Consider the following 12,096-nt stretch of genomic DNA (forward strand, 5'->3'; position numbering starts at 1 on the left):
AAAAGATGATGCAAGATATTTCAGTGTTTAATCGGAGAATAACATATTTCCACTTGGATCTTTTGAGGTATCTTCTTTATCATTGAATATGACTATGTATTACATAGAAATAATTTAAACACGAAACGTGTATTAAACATGAGCTTCTTCCTAATGACACAGGTGGATAAAGAAGACTTTGAAATTTTGTATTGGGTGTTTCATCAAACTACAATTCCATCACCACTTATTAGTGAGCAAAGAAATGGAAGGGCCCTTCATGTGCCTGGGTTCGGTGATGACTATAAAGTGGAATGGCACATGGCAGGTGATTTGAAGACTCTAAAATGCATGTATAACATAAGCAAAGATGCAAGTGCAAAGAGTCCATGTCTATATTGCATGTCAAGTGCCAATACTTTAGATCATGTGCTATGGAATAAAGCTCCTGAAGAGGCATTTAAAAGATAAAGATTTCAAAGCAATGGTTGATATTCCTCTGTCCCAAGTGCACATATGCACATTGCATGCACTATGTAGAATTGTAGAGAAGCTGGTGTATTTGTACATATGCTTTGCATGGACGTTAAAGCCTAAAAAAGAATCTTTAAAAGCAATCAAAGTAATAGAAAAAGTGCTATCAGACATTGGCTTGCATGGGGGGCATGTTAAAATTGAGGAGGACGACAAGCGGTCACAAGGGGGCAGCAAAGTACCAAAAAAACCATCAATAGGTGGTGTGAAAGCTAAAAGATTTTTGTCATACTGCCTCAAAGACTGTCAAGATAAAAACAAAGAAAAAGATGTTTAATCGATGGAAAGATCTACATAATCCAGTCAAGGACATTGGAAATGAAGGTTCAATCCAAAATCGGAAGGCAGACGTGTGGATTTCACTTGATAAGATCTTTGCATTCATGGAGAAAAAGAGCTAGAGCAATAGTGAGATAAAATTATTTGAAAACATATTAGAGACTTGGAGGAAGGCATTCATTGTGGAATGGAGTGATCAACATGTAACTCATTACATGGTAAGAACTTTAAAAACTGGTGCAATCTCAATACTGTGAGACCTACTAATACATACATCTGATTTTTTTCTGTTTTGTCATTGATTGTAGCATATACTATATAATCATACACCATATTTCGCAAAGACATACGGTTCATTGCCAATATGGTCAACTCAAGGCATGGAGAAGTCACATTACATGGCAAGAACAAGTTACTTTAAGCATACTAGACATGGTGGAGGCAAGAATCGAGCCAATAGTCTTTTAGAGTTACATCAATGGACTTACAGGAAATTGATTCACAAAGCAAAATAAAAAGACACATTCAAGTCCTCATCATTGACACGTGCAATACAATTGATTAATAAAGAAAAGCGACAATGTGCTTGGAATCAGTCAACTGCGAGAGAGCGCCATCAGTTGTGGTGTCGCTTAAGAGTCAGGGTTGGGAGAAGGTGGTCTAGATGAGGTGGGCTTGATCTTCTTCAGTGGTCTTCCTTCTTCGTCTTCCTTTTCCTCTTCATCCGCCGGGAGATGTATTTTTGGCATTTGCACCATTGGAGGCAAGAGTTCTGATCGGCTTTTTCTTGTCCTTATTAGATATCTTTTTCCATATGGATGCAATGTTTCTGGGTCTGTAATTCCCGCTACAATAGCATACATTGTATATGACAGGTAGTAGGGGCATCTTAGTGCTTGGCAACCATACCCCTGACCAAACACCCAAACGACAAGCACCACCTTCTCAGCATTTAAATCAGCATTTAAAGACACTTCATGTCCACCACAAAACCTGGATAGTACTTTGAATGTGAATAAAGGAAATTTTACATTGTCTTTTGAGAACTCCTTATGAAATATAATGATCTACGTATTAAAATTGTAATCATCATGACTCATGTCACTGCTTGCTGTTGTCAATTTTAAGCAAGTGTCGTAAATTGCACGTACCTTTTGATGATTCAAATGTCTTATATATTGCACGAGAGGAACATCCTTTTGATGACCTGTTGACTTTGAAGTGGAAACTCCGGATGATCTTGACCTCCTGCTCTCTTCAGGAAATCATCATCATATACAAATACCTGGTACCAATGTTATATGTTTAATTGACACAATCGACAAAGTCCACGTAAATCAAATACTTATAGTTTGAAAAATCTTCGGCTCTATTACCTGTTGATTTTCATCACCCTCAAGCATGGATCTTGTCCACAAGGGATCGTGGACTTACTGTCTTCATGCACAGTAGGTGCCAAAAATTTGCCCATATCTACCAAACCAAGATAGTCGGCAATCGCTATAGCCTCCTCCTCGGAAGGCAATTGCTATAGCCTCCTCCTCGGAAGGCAATTGGGTTTCATATGTCCTAGATTCATCGAACATCTTCTTTAATATCTCCTTGCTAGGTAGGTACTCGGAGTCCTGGAATGCAGAATCAGCTACTAGTAGATAATTGTCAACTCCTTCCTCTATATCCAGCCCATGTCTGCTTCACTAAAATTTGCTAAGGCAGCCAAGCAATAGTCTTCACGAATATTGAAATGTTGCATAATGTATGTTAATAATACATAATCAGCTTGGGTTGCCATAGTAGAGCTAGGCAAGGAAGGTAGTGACAACTCTCCCTGTTCATTCTCATTAGATTGACTATCTTCCAAGACAATCGTATTCCAAGGTTAACTAAAGACTGCATGCATTCTCAAGAATATATCCAATAAGGTTAAACTCATTAATGATTCACACTAGCACGTCAGGCAACTTCAAAAACTAAGTAGTACATTGACAATTTCCATGTGGTCATGCATTATAGTTCATGCAATTAATTGAACAGTAAAAACGAAAGAGAGTGGGTATGGAAGAATTACACTTGTATTTTGGAGATCTCCTTGATTCGATGAGAAAAATGCCTGCAATTTGATGAGATATTTATGTATGAGCGTTGCGGCTATCTCAAGACTTGAAAGCGAACCCACCTCAAACTTTTCCACCTGTACAACCAACTAACAAGCACTATACCTCGAGAGGCACATCAGTGCGAAAAATTAAAGACTCGTTTAAGGAATCCAAACTAGAAAAAACTTGAAAACACTAACCTACCTACCAGTCACCACACTACTACTGAGGATACGATAAGAGGATGTTGTAGAGTCCTGGCTCTAGCCCTAAAGCTAAGCCTCTATCCGCATCATCCAAATAAATAAAGTCAACCTCAGTAGTGCCATGAGTTTCATCCGTCCATTCATCATTGTCAGATATCTCCTTTTCATTTTCCCATCCACATAAACTCATCAAGAATGTAACCATGCGAGGATAGTCATCTTGTGGAAAAGGAAAGCATTGGGCTATCGGGGATATGTCCTCTACGGAGGAGTAGGGGTCAGTCATGGTCAATAGGCAAATAAGCCATTCTAATTCCTCAACATTTTCCTCTCTGGCTAGTACATCTATATGATCCCATTCAGTTTCAATTATTTATAGGATAGCACATGTGAAATATCTGAGAAAGGTATAGATGATACCTCTCACCAAAGGTGGATGAAGTGTGTGATGCTCTTGTGCTCTTGCTCTTTTTACTATTTTTTGTTTTTCTTTTCTTTTCTTTTCTATGTATGAAGCTATATATATATATCCCCTTGAATTTGGCAATTACATGGTCAGGGGAGAAGGTTAGGGAGGAAGCAATAGAATGTTGAGCATGAGTACATGCTCCCCCTTGAATTGGGTAGATCATATTTTCTACAATGATGTTGCAGCCTCTTGGAACCAATTTGTCTAGCGGATCATAGGTTGTGATGTGGGCAGATAGCTTTTTATGACCCTTGTGGCCACATCCAATTGCAGAGATGTTAGTGTACGCTCCCATTGACGAATGGAGGAAATGGTTTCCGACGATACTTTTACAAAGAGAGACATAGACTCATTGGTCTCTTGTTGGGTGTTGACAAGAGTAGGTGTAGAGCATGTAGAAGCTTCTATATCATGAGGAGCTAGAAGCTTCATGTGTGCCTAACATGAGGAGCTAGAAGCTTCATGTGGCTCCCCCCTTCCTGAGCTAGGTGGTAATGATCGATATCGTTTGGGAATCCAAACTAACTCTGGAAGAAGTGGTGCGGAGCACTCTGTTACCTTTCCCTTACCATGATCTTGAATTGTCGTTGGGGTGGCAACAATTGGTTTGCAAGGTTTTACAGGTGATGTAGAGGTATTCAGCTTATGTTTAGGGACCCAAATCTGGTCATTCCCCTCGTAGTACCCTTGGACTACTAATAATTTTTTAGGGATCCATCGTGATGTTACATTGCCCTTTCTCGGGTGGGTAGCTATTTTCTTCCTACGAGACTTCTTGTCTGAACAAGATTGAGCAGGGGAAGTAGCTGTTAACGAAGCTTTTGGGACCCATTTGTATGTATTTTTTGGCATAGTAAGCGGAGCTTTAGAGACCACACTGCCTATTTCCACTCTTGGCGTTGAAGCGTTAGAGGGGTGGCAAACAATCAAAGATGGTTTTGCCACTGGACTTTGTGATTTTTCATTATCTAGCATTTGAGTTGATGACTTAGGTGCGGGATTTTGAGCGGTCAGACTGAGTGTTGGTTCTTGCGTTGTGACTCATCTGGTTGCCCAATCGATATTGCACTTGGTGGCCAACATCCATTTGCGCCCTAAGTTTACAGTCCCTTCCATGGTACCAGTAGGCATAACCAAAAAGCTTTGAATTACGATCCCCTTGTCATAGGTAACCGGAGTGTGCAGAATTCCTGAGACAAGGGTTTTCTTCTTGTTGATTCCTTGAACTTGGATAGCACTCTTGGATAAAGGTGGTTTTCCAAGTTGACACCACACGCCATATGATAGCAAATTGTGTTGAGCTCCTGTATCCAATAATGCATTATACAGCACCTCCCCGTAAGGACTCTGTAACTCAATCGAGTATCTTAGAGGTGGGTCAGATTCCAGTGAATCCTCGTCTGCCTCCTCGAAAAATACTTGCGTAATCCCCAAGTTGGCTTCTCGTTGGCACCTAGCACGCTGTTGACGTTCTTTGGCTTCAACTCTCGCTTGTATCTTCTTAAGCTTAGCTTGTTCTTTAGCTGCCTTCTTTTGATGGATTGCATGTAACTCCTCTTGGCTCAGGGGGTCATAGTATCTTTTGAATTTACTCCCATTAAGGAATCCAATGGTTTCAACTCCATCGAGAGTCTCCACTCTGATGGTACCTTGCGGGGTAATTTCACATACTCTATACGGTCCCTTACCAGCATATTTGAGCTTCTTCTTTTCGTTTCGCACTCCATACATCAGGACTTTATCCCCAACCTTGATGTCCTTGTCCTTTAGGTGGCGATCAAACCATTTTTTCCTTCTATCCTTCTCCACAAGGGCATTGTACACAGCCAATTATCTTTCTTCGTTTAGCCGCTCAAGGATATACAGACGCTCTACTAATGGATTACCATCCCAACCCTCTTGAGTAGCAACACGAAGACTAGGAATGACAAATTTCCACGGCATGACCGCTTCTTGGCCATATACCATTTTGAATGGTGTGCAATTAATAGCCACTTTGTACACAGTACGATAGGCCCATAAAGCTGTTGTAAGCTTTAGATCCCAATCCGTGCGATGACCTTCAACTGTCTTTGTCAAAATAGAGATTAAGGTCTTGTTGGTACTCTCGGCTTGGCCATTTGCTTGCGGATAGTAAGGAGTAGATTTATGATGGGATATCATGAAATTTGTTGTGAGCTCCTTAATCACTTCATTTATCAAATGCGTACCATTGTTGCTCACAAGTTCAAAAGGACAACCGAAGCGTGTGATTATATTTTCAAAGAGGAACTTGGCTGTTGTCCTTGCATCTGCCTTACATGTCGCTTTGGCTTCAGCCCATTTGGTCATATAGTCAGTGGCCACAATAATATAGCGAGATTGTGTGTTGCGGGCCGCTGGGCTAATTGGACCTACAAAGTCTAAACCCCACTTTTCAAATGGTTGGTTACTTTGATTGGATGTAGGGACATCTGATCTTTCCTCTGGGGTTTCTTGTATCGTTGGCATTCATCGCAACCCTTCACAAAGAGTGATGCATCTTGGAACATAGTGGGCCACCAATACCCCGATTGTAAGATCTTTCGCTCAGTTAAGTCTCCTGAGAAGTGACCACCAGCTACGCCCATATGTGCCTCTTGCAAAATGTATAGATACTCATCCTCTCGGGCACAACGCCTAAGAACGTCATGCTTTCCTCTTTTATAAAGAGTCCCGGCTATCACGCAATAGGGTTCGCATTCTTTGATGAGCTTTCGAGCTAGATCTTTACAAAGCTCCTTGGGTGGAAAGCCATTAACCAAAAAGTTAACAATCTTCTCACTCCATTCAGGCATTGTCTCCACCATGAACAGGGAAGTGTTAGGTAAGTCATCATCAACCCCTGTAGGAGCCTCACCATTAGGTATGCGAGACAAATGATCAGCCATAACATGTTTTTTGCCAGGTCTCACAACAACAGTGAAATCAAACTCAAGAAGAATCAATAGCCATCATGTGATTCTTCCTGTGGAGCATGGTTTGTTTACCAGATACAACAATGCTTGATGATCCACATAGAAAACAAACTTGGTGGCAAAGAGGTAATAATGAAATTTCCTTACTGCATATATCATTGCCAACCCTTCTCGCTCCATAGTGGTGTAGTTCATCTCAACATCGTTCAACTGGCGCGACTGGCAAAGCTAATGGGGTAGTCTAATTTGTGTTCTCCAGGTTGAGTTAACACACACCCAATAGCAAAATTTGATGCATCAATATGCACATGGAAGATTAAATCCCAGTTAGGCATTCTCAAGATTGGAGCACTCGCCAAGGCCTTCTTTAATAGCTCATAGACAGGGTCACATTCTTCGGTCCAAATAAACTCGATGAGAAGCTTATACAATGGTCGAGCTATCTCGGCGAAGAATAGAATAAACCTTCGATGATAACCAACGTGGCCCATAAAGCGTTGGACTCCCTTATAGTTGGTGGGTGGGGGCAATTCCAGAATGACCTTGATTTTACTCTCGTCAGTGGAAATCCCATTTTTGGACACTATATGCCCTAGAATGACTCCGTGTTTAATCCAAAATTGGCATTTGAAAGGATTCAATGAGATGCGATATAATCTACACCTTTCAAATATTTTTCATAAACACATCAAGTGCTCATCCCAAGAGGAATGAACACAAGGATCATCTAAGAAAGCTTCACAAAAGTCCCTTAGATATTCCTTAAAGGCCGTGTTTATCAATCGTTGGAATGTTGCAGGTGCATTGGTCAAGCTAAAAGCCATGACACGAAAGGCAAACACTCCAAACTCTGTGATAAATGCTGTTTTGGCTTGGTCCTCGACTGCAATTGTGATCTGATTGTAACCTGAGTACCCATCTAAAAAGCTATATGCCTCCTTACCTGCCACTCTTTCAAGCACATGTTCAGAATACGGCAAGGGGTAATGATCCCTTCTGGTGGCTGCATTAACCTTTTTGAGATCACCGCACACTCTGAGTTTCCCATTCTTCTTTGGCACGATGACTATTGGAGAAACCCATTCTGAGTGCTCAATAGGGTATATGAATCCACATTTTACAAGCTTTTCAATTTCCTCTTGTACAATCTTTGCGTACTTAGGATTCATTGGGTAGGGATGTTGCTGGACTGGTTTAGCAGTGCTAATCATTGGAATCGTGTGTTGCACCACCGAGGGTGGAACACCATTCATATCATGATATGTCCAAGCAAATATGTCCTTGAATTCTTTAATAAGCTTCCTAAGTGCAGCTTCCTCTGACAAGGTGAGGTCTTGAGCAATAAAAACGGGTTTAGACTCCTCACTCGGATCTGCTAAGTCTATCTCCTTAACTACCGCAGGGCCATCGTAGACACCGCTACTCCCATGGGTAGGCATTCGTTGGGCTTTTGTGTAGACCACTTTACGTTCCCCTGTGGTGGTGAATGATTTGAAATGCTCGGGTGCGGGGTGTAAGTCTACTGGTTCTTGTTGTGCCAGGTTTTTTTCTTTTAATTCTGCCTCCTTTTGTTTGCTGAGCTAACTCTTGGTTTTGTCGCCTTCTCGCAATATGACTTAGTTTCGGTTTCTCTTCGATTTCTAATTGGGCAATGTCATGAGGTTGCGGAATACACCACATGACACTTTGGAGGTATTGTCCCCAATTATCCGCTATCTCCCGATGAGCGTCAATAGCTCCTACTAGCTCCTACTACATAACTAAGCCATTCTGCGGGGTGGATCTCTCCTTGTTTATTGCAGTGCGTACATTAGCTCGATAGCGTTGGCGCTTATGTCTCGTTTTCTTCTTACCAAGTTTTTGATTTTTGTTTCTGTCAAATTCGAACTCACTTGGTCGATTTTCACTTGTGTCCCCCTCACTTTCGGATGAACTGCAGGAGGTCACCATCCTAGGCCTTGAGCACATTGCTTCCACATTTGGGTGAATATTTGATTCATCCCCCCCACATCAGGCTCAGGGTCAGTTTCTTCTTGAGATTCATACTCAGAGTTGCATTGGTCAGAGTCTTCGCTGCTTTCAGTGTCAGTGGAGTTTGCCACTTTCTTGCCATCAAGAGTCAAGTGCATGACACCTATCATGTTTATTGGCACTAACGGTGGCATATCTTTCCTCTCAGGTGTTACCCAACTTATGCCTCTATTTCCCCATGTGTCTATGGTTGCCACTAGGTGTACCCAATCCACGTTATCTGACTCAGTCATACCCAGTAGGACATCCATATAAGGAGAATCTTTCCCATCATCAGTCTCTTTTTTGCATGTATAGCAATACCTTAATGGGGCGGAGTGAATAGTGGTATCTGATCGATTATCAATGATAACCTTGCTTCCCAAAGGATGTGCACGACCATTCTCAAGATCAACTCGAATGATAGAGTCCTAGAATTGTAGGTAGACATGGTTTTTTGACCAATCATGCACCATTTGTGCTTCCCTTATGAAAGGACGTCCTAAGATCATTTGATATGACATAGGATGCTTGGAGAAATCCATTACAATGAAGGTATGTTTTACCTTGTATCCCAGGACCTTGATCTTAAGGTCCCTTAACATTCCAATAGGTTTAGCTATGGTTCCGTTTGCCATCTTAACCACTATGTTTGTGACTTCGAGGTGAGGTCTCCCCATAGATTCCCAACAGTTTTTAGTCACAATGCTCACGCCAGCACCACCATCAAGGATTCCCTTTAGAGTTAATCCCTTGGTAGTAATGGGGAGGGTGGCATTAGATTCATCACCTTTAAAGTACTGTCCCAACTTGTTCACAGGTATTTCAATGACCGAGTTTTCATCTAGGTTGGGTTGTAGATCCCAATGTTCCTCCTCATCTTGAAGCGTGTCGGGTCTATCCATATTTGCAAATTGTGGTAATCCCGCCTTTAGCTCTCCATCGAAGAGCTAAGAATAGCTCAGGATCTCCGTATAATTTGGATATGATCACGGTTCTGATTTCAGAGGACATGAAATCCATTAGCTTAGACACATTCAACGGTACTTTTCGAGACATCGCCCCTTGACTAGGGACTGGTGAGGATGGAATCACTTCCTCTTCGATGGGGTCAGGCATTCCCTCACTAAACATTCTTTCCAGCAAAAAGAGTGTTTGCCCAATTCCTGATGTCCTATCCTCACTTTCTTCCCGAATGATACTAGGTATAGCTAAAACGGTTTATGGTTCCTGTGAGGTTGAACTTGCATAGGAAACACTGTGTTTGGAATTTTGATTTTTCTCGGGTTTGGCTCCAGTTCTCTTTGTGTTTCTTCCACCAAACCCCTTAAGTGTTGCACTTGTTTAATCTCCTCAACTGGGTTTGGGTAAGTTCCAATCTTTTTCTTGAGGGTTTTTGGCCCACGTGGCTTCTCTTGGGGAGTCTCAGTCAGTTTGGGTGGTCGAGAGGGCATTAACTGACTTGGTTGTGGGGCCAAGGAAGTTTCCTTTTGTTTCCCCTTATTTAGGTACTCGCTTGATTCTCCTTCGTTGAGCTCCCGAGTGGGATCCTCCCTTAAGGTAGTGGCTTGGTCCCCATGGTTTCTATTGAATCGGAATCATCTTCGGGATCATTCATATACACGGGGTCATCTCCTGTCCCTATGTTAGTCTTTGAACTAGGCTTGGAGCTCGTGGCATTAAGCGATCTCTTCCGCCGCGTTTTCTTTTTCTTTGCTCGAGCAATTGATGCAGTATCCCTCTCCTCGAGAATGTAGTTTTGATTTTGAAGCATTGACCGTGTAACTACATTCGTGGGTACAACGGGTGTGGTTCCTCGTGCCTGGTTGGTGACCTCAACCAAATTCAATGGCGTAATCTTGGGTGCATTAGGATTATGTGGTCATTGAGCAATCAGATGATCTATGCCACAACGATTACATGTAAGTACCGGCATTCCCGATGTGCTCCCTTGATTTGGTTGCATCTGAGTAGTGATCTTCTGTAGCCTATTAGGGCACTCCGCTACACGATGCGGTCCACCACACTCGTAGCATTGAAGAGGTGGTCTCCTCGCCAAGGTATTAAGGTTTTGCCCTCTTGTGGCGAGAGCAGCCGCTTGATATACAGGCTTGACTTGCCCGAAATGATCCTCCATGTAGTACTGGGGAATCATTTCAAACGTATCAATCCCATATGAAACAGTGGGGTCTATCTCCTCGTCATAATCCCCACACGCACTATGTGACTCACAACCCATCTGGTTTACAGGGGTAATCCTTGGATGTGGAGGTTGTGGTCCTAGCACTGGCGGTGGTAATGGCACAGGCTGGACTACATTCGGATTCCTTGGAACTATGTGCTGTGATGATTGCTCGACAGGTTGTACAGGCATTAGCGCGGGTACTTGAGGTGTGTTTGACCAGGCTAGTGGTGCCTGATTTGCCAACATTTGCTTAAGTACTAGGCAATCTTTAGATTGATGGCCATACTTACCACATGCATTGAATTCCCATTGAATTTGACTCTGAATGTGGGACATTCACTCGTGCTATGTGGTCCTAAGCAAACCGAACACCATTGTTGCTCTCTTCTTGGGTACATATGGCTATTTTGAGGAGCTCGATTACCCCTAAAGTATTCTTGGAGAGCCTTAGTAAGGTCGGTCAACACAAACATTTCAGATATCTTGGGCTCCTTGGCAATAGGTTTTATCGTCATTGGCTCCTGCCCAGATACTTGCGAACTAACGGATTTTGTCTCCGAAGACACCTTTTTACCTGCAATCATCAAGTTGTCTTCTAACTGGATTGCATTGGCAGTGACTGCTTCCCACATTGTAAGACCTCTAATGACTAGGCCATTGTATATGTCCTCGTGGCGTAATCCTCGGATGAATCTATCAAGCAGTTGGTTATTATCGGGAGTGCAGTGAGAATTTAGATGCTTCAATCGACTTATAAAGTCTCTCACTGACTCCCCTTCCTCGCGTTCAGCTTTTTGGAGTTGAGATGCTACTCCCCAAAGCACACCCTCACGTATGTATTCTTTCAAGAACAATCTCTTGAGAGTGGGGTAGTGAGTGTGCTCTTCAACCCTTAAGGTTCGATACCAATCTCCGGCCTTCCCACTCAAGGTTAAGCCTAAGGCTTTACACTTATGCAGCTCATTGTGCTCTTCCAAGGAATCACACACGTGTTCGAAGACTTCAATGTGCTTCCTAACATCCTCGTTACCACTGAAGTTTTGAGTGAGCTTAGCCACTTGTACTGCCTTGCTTCTAGGTTCTCTCTCAGGCATGCCCCGCATGTTTTCCGCAATAGATCATCCGATCGTCTGAGCAAACGCTGCGAGATCACCTAGGTGAGCTGGTGGAGGCACTTCTGGGATAGCCTGGCTGATAGGAGTTGGCATTGGTCTGGGTATGTTGGCAAATGACGTAGGATATGATATGTGACTAGGCCTAGTTCCTCTTGGATAAGGGTTATGATAAGGCGGTCGTGGAGCATACGCCATTGGCATACTAAGAGGCGTAGGAGCTACATGAGCATGAGTAGCGATAGGCACATATGGTTGATAGGCACTGGCATGCACTATTGTATGTACTG

General features: G+C 42.6%; 1 pseudogene; it reads left to right on the forward strand.

Moving 5' to 3' along the window:
• The first annotated feature begins 300 nt into the window (after positions 1-300).
• Positions 301-1,260, forward strand: LOC147641093 (uncharacterized; annotated as a pseudogene).
• The last annotated feature ends 10,836 nt before the right edge of the window (positions 1,261-12,096 follow it).

Source organism: Cibotium barometz, chromosome 2, assembly GCF_041138505.1.
Source record: "Cibotium barometz isolate CiBa-2024 chromosome 2, ASM4113850v1, whole genome shotgun sequence".
NCBI classification, from domain to species: domain Eukaryota; kingdom Viridiplantae; phylum Streptophyta; class Polypodiopsida; order Cyatheales; family Cibotiaceae; genus Cibotium; species Cibotium barometz.